This window comes from Cibotium barometz, chromosome 54 (assembly GCF_041138505.1).
Source record: "Cibotium barometz isolate CiBa-2024 chromosome 54, ASM4113850v1, whole genome shotgun sequence".
In the NCBI taxonomy this organism is placed as follows: domain Eukaryota; kingdom Viridiplantae; phylum Streptophyta; class Polypodiopsida; order Cyatheales; family Cibotiaceae; genus Cibotium; species Cibotium barometz.
The window spans coordinates 22,093,771-22,099,770 of record NC_141099.1 but is presented as its reverse complement, the minus strand read 5'-3'; positions in this window follow the sequence as shown (position 1 = coordinate 22,099,770).

Genomic DNA, 6,000 nt, shown 5'->3' with positions numbered 1-6,000 from the left:
TTTAATACAAAATCCTTCAAAAAATGGCCAAATAAAGCAAAAATTTGCTCCAAATCTATCTCCCCCATTACCATCGCATGAGGAAATCATTTTTTATAGGTCTATATATTTGTTGAGAAAACCATCAAAACTTAAAAAAGATCAAGAAATTAAGAAACTATACCTTTTCTTGAAATTTTTACAAGGAGGTGAAAAATGAATAAAATCTCTCCAACTCAAATCAAAATTGTATCAAAGAAACACTCTAATACCAATGCAAGAGAGGTTGTAGAGAGAGTAGAAAGAGGAAACTAATGCACTCAAGTGGAGTACCACACAATGCACTTTATAGGAGTACCACCATAGCCAAGATTAGAGCTCATTATTTGTATTATGAATATCAAGATTAGTTACATGAACTTGCCTAAGTTCACTTATATAGGTCTTAGTGTGTTCACATGGCCAGACCCCATGGCACATTGGCCCAACCAATGTGTTCCTCTACATTACAATTGTTAGTCATAACCTCTATGGGGATGCCGCCCATTATTTTATTTCGAGATATTTTATTTTGGATGTGACTTTTATTTATATTATTTACCAAGATTAATGTGTTTAATTAGCTGTGTACGCTAATATGACATAGTCAAGATTAATGTGTTTAATCAGCTATGTGCACTAACTAATATTATTTTTGGATGAAGGCGAGAATTAACTTGCGGATTATGTGCTAATCATTGGTGGAGCATGTGTTGGACCACTATGACATATTCTAGAAGACATGTGAACATCTTTTATGGTTTCATATTTAGTCATTAATATTTTTGTAAGGCTAAGGCCTTATACCTTTGTACATATGAAATAGTATTTTATACTTTTGGTAGGTCTAAGACTTTTAATTGTAGCTTGCGATATTTTTTGTAGAGCTTTTACATTCAAAAACGCAAAAGCACTTGTGCTTTGTTTTTGGAAGTTATCTTTTTGAAAAGCAAGTTTTTTTCTTGATACATATAAATATGGGTGAGGACCACTCAAGGAGAATGATTTTTAAAGAAAAATTCAAAAGCAAAGTTTATGCAATTATTTAAGAGCAAAGAAGGTTAAAGATTTGATTTTTGGTAAATACTAAAGCTTCAAATAAAGAAATAATACTTTTAAAGGAAGGCTAAAGAATTGGGATACTGTCAAGAAATTTATTATGAAGTGGAAGGGTATAAGTATTTTATGTGATTTTTTGTGAACCATTGGATGGATTCAGGGCTACCAATCTTTGTCACCTTGCCAAATACCACCCTTAACATGAAAACCACCTTTTGATTCTTTCACCCTCACCAAAATCTAAAGGTATGGATGGAATGAGTAGGGTTTCAGAAATCTTCTTCTAATTTCAGGATTTGAAGAGCTTCTTAACTCAGCAAATCCATATTCGATGGTGTGAAGGGCTCCCTTTATGCTCAAAATATTTTTTTTAATTAAAAAAATCTGCTCTCTCCCCCTCTGTGCGTGTAGCCATTTTTCTCTTTTCCCTTTTTCATTTGATGCACTAATTTGAAGCAAATCTTTTTTCTTTTTCATTTGATGTGCTAAATCACTGGTTTATCCTTCCCCCCTTTTTTTTCTTTTGTGCCAAATTCACCAGCTATTATGTCTTTTTCACTATCTTTGCTTTTGTCTTTTTACTATGTATTCGCTAATTTCACCTTCTTTTATAAGCTTTGTCAAGCATAAACAAAGCTTTTTAAAAAAGTACAATCGCTACTCGCCACTTTTCTTTTTCTCTTTCCCCCTTTTTCATTGGAAATTGCCACTACCGCGGGGCGACTTCTTCCCTTCTCTTTCTTCACTGATTATTACCACCTATAACCTCCTTCTCTCACATTGTTGGTTGCCATCGCCTATTTTTCTCTTTTATTCCCTCTTTTTACTTTGACACCTGCTAACTAGATTGCTGCATTTTGTTTAAAGCTGTCAAAAGCTTTGTTATTTTTTTTAAAAGCCTATAAAAAGGTTTGCCTCACATTTTAAAGCTTTAAAATAAAAAACTTTAAAGCTTTAAAAGCTAAGTGCTAAAAAAAAGAACTTTACAAGTTAAAGCCTTAAAAGCTTTAGTGCTTTTATTCAAAATGCTGGAGAGTGACGAGAGTGGTATATATGTTTTCAAGAAGCTGCATTTTAGAAAACAGGATTCCAATTGTGTCAACTTTTTGTCATTATTCTGGTTTTTTGTGGGCCTATATCTCCCTGACAGCTTCAGAACAAATTCTATATCAAACTTTCAGATGATTTTTTTCATGGCTTGCAGAGAAGGTGTGTTGACGTTGGTGTTTGTCATTCTATAACTAATAATCAAACTCGATTACACATGCAAGACCTTTTATAACAATATGGAAAATGTCTACATGATTTTGAAGGGTTTCCTCTTCCTGATAGATCGTGTTACTACTCTCAACAATGGTTTGTTGATGAAAGAGATGATGTTTGATTATATTTAACAGGCTGATTTGGCTCTTTCTATGGAAAGAAATCTTAATAGTTGTCAATCAAGAGCATTTGATACCATCCTTGAGGCCGTTATTTTAAAAAATGGTGGTATTTTTTTCCTTGATGGACCATGTGGATCAGGCAAAACATATCTTTATAATGACTTGCTATCTCAATTACGTGGAGAGAATCAAGTTGCTTTGTCATGTGCATCTTCTAGAATAGCTGCATTGTTACTTTCAATTGGCGCACTTGCACACTCACGTTTCAAAATCCCATTGGTTCTGAATTCTTTTAGCACATGTAGTATTAAAGGTAAGAGCCCATTGGCCAAAGTGTTGAAGCTTGCAAGATTGATCATTTGGGATGAGGCTCCAATGATGCATAGGTATGCATATGAGCATTGGACAGGACATTAAAACACATCATACAAAGTGATATAGTGTTTGGTGAAAAAAATAAGCTCTTTGGGGATGACTTTAGGTAAATCTTACTTGTTGTGGGTGGCAAAGGGATCACGTGAGGATATTGTTGATGTAACGTTGTGCTGGTCATATATTTGGAAATATGTGAATGTTAAAAGCTCACCGAAAACATGCAGGTCATTTAGAGTGGTTATAATTGTACAAAACTAGCATTGGTGAAATGGAATTTACAAATTGGGGATGGCTCTATAAACTATCTCAACAATCAAGGTAGAGTGGTAATTCCACTACGAATGTTGATCCATGAACCACAGGTGTAGCTCGGAGTATCCTCATATATAGCCATGTCATTCTCCACCAAATGAGCTGACCGCAAAGGAAGAGACTTGCCACAATAGTAGCCCTTTTGTACGACCTATGTGAGCTGTAATACCAACTTTTGCATCAAATATGAAGGGATTCCTAGTTAACCAGATATGCCACAAACCTGTGCACCTAAAAAAAATAAAAGAAAATTGAATGTTATGGGTTATCTGGCCCATTTGGAATCTTGCCAAAAATCTAATCTTTAACCTTTACGGGCTTATCTCTCAACGGAATCCATACGCGAGAAAGGAAATCCCACACCCTATTTGCCACCGCACATGAAATGAAAAGATGTGGCATGTTTCCAAGCATGTAGTACAAAACACACAATTACCATAAGCAATCTACCGCTTTCGCAACTAGTCCTCCAATGGTAGGCCTCTAACTAGCATACGCCATAGGAACACCTTCCCTTGATATGGAATCTTAGACCACCAGCCCTATAAGATTACTTCCTTCCACCAGGCCCTACTTTTCCTGATGTTCCATACCCTATTAGCCCTCTCTCTCTCTCTCTCTCTCTCTCTCTCTCTCTCTCTCTCTCTCTCTATATATATATATATATATATATATATATATATCCCTCTATCTCTCTATTAAACACACAAATATATACACCTCTCTCTCTCTCTCTCTCCTCCTCTTCACTCACTCACTCACTCACTCTCCCTCTCTCCCTCTCCCTCTCCCTCTCCCTCTCCCTCTCCCTCTCCTCCTCTTCACTCACTCGGTCCTCTTTATCACTCTCACTCACTCACTCACTCTCTCTCTCTCTCTCTCTCTCTCTCTCTCTCTCATTGTACCCTATACCTGGCATAGTAGGATCTAGATTTTTCATCTTGTATAATCTTAGAGTCTGAGATCTTAGCTTTTAGTTTACTGTTTCTTTATCTTATTTCATTGCCAAGATTTCATGGAAACTATGTTTACATCATTTTGGTCTCATAGACCCTTTGGTGTAGAAATATATATGCAAGTGAATGGGTGAGTGCGGGAACAAGCCCTTAGCTAGAGATCGTAAAAGGGAGTCAGTAATTGAGTGGGTAGCAGTGAAAAGGTGAGAAGAATCTACTGAGGAGGGAATCAAGGGTAGCATGAGTGAATCTAGGGGTGTGAAAAGATTCTAAGAAAAGGTGCCCCTAGATGTAGGGGAGGTGGCACAAATCAAGGAGAAATCGGTGGGATTAGATGCTTGGCATCTTGTGGATGTAAAACCTATAAATTGAGGCATTGGCCTAATGAGAAATTGTTGGTTTTTGAGTATCCATGCCTACATTATCCTATTAGATTAATTATTCACTAATCTCATCTTAATTAATTATTCACTAATTATCTTATTAGATTACTTATTCACTAATTATCCTATTAGATTAATTGTTCACTAATCTCATCTTAATTAATTGTTCACTAATTATCTTATTAGATTAATTATTCACTAATCTCATCTTAATTATCTCCTAATTACTTGCTAATTATGTTGATTCTTGTGTTTGATCCACCATAGCCCAGTCTTGCTTGCATTTCTAACTTGGTATCAGAGCCATAGCCTAGGATTCATCTAGTTTTTAAGCATAATTACCTTTCTAATCATGATTAGGAGTTAATCACCTTTTTAGTCATTTTCAACAAACTTTCTGCACCCCCAGCTGGTTGGGTATCTGATACAGATCTCTATCACTTTAAATTGTAGTTTGAAGTTGGTTTGATATCCCAACCATCCAGTACAAATCAATTACCTTTGGCTTTATGCAATTTTTGATGTATTCATGCTTGTAAATCTATTGTAATTATCATTTAACACCAAAATGGAGTTGTAAAAGGGTAGACACTGCCCTTGAGTCTTGAATTGGATCGAGGTAAGATGCCCTTCGCATCATCATGATCACTGCATAAGAAAAAGCTAAATTTAACTGGGAGCAGTTCTATACATGGCCAACAAAGACCATGTATTTGCTCATGAGGAAGAATTTATGGGGGCTAATTGAGGGAAGAGATGAATGTCTAGTGGAGAGTGGGGAGAATGAGTGGAAGAACAGAAATGAGAAAGCATTAGGGATCATTGCACTTAGCTTAAATGATGAAATCATTCACCACATTACATGGATACAACAAGCTAAAGATGAATGGGATGAACTTAACAAATTATTTGGCACTTAAGCAAAGAATTCAAAGATAAATCTGCTAATGCAATTCTACAAACTTGACATGAAGGAAAGTGAACCTCTAACCACACACTTGAACAAATACAAAAGCATTAAGCAACAACTGGCAGCCATTGGGAAGAAAGTAGAAGATGACGAGGCACTAGTAGTGCTTCTAAAGAGTGTGGACAAGGGAGAGTATGAGAATGTTGCTGCAACCTTAAAGAATGTACCAGATTTGAAGCTGCATGAGATAGAAGGATCTCTACTAGAGTAAGAGAACAAGGTCAAAGAGAAGAAAGGATTGGAACCAATAACTGGAGAGGAGAAAGCATTCTACACCCAAGGAGGACTCGCACGAGGACGAGGACGAGGAAGAGACAGGGGAGGAGGAAGGACCTTCACTTGCCACAACTGTGGGAAGCCATGACACATGGCTAGAGACTACTACAACAAACCAAATGAAGAAGGATCGACATCGGCAAACTTCATGGAGACTCCTAATGTAGAGGAGTCAGGACATCTTTTCTAAGAGAGAAAGAGAGAGAAACCCCACAACGCAATGTAACCTGTCCCAAGAGAGTAAAACCACCTCTGAGCCACCGATG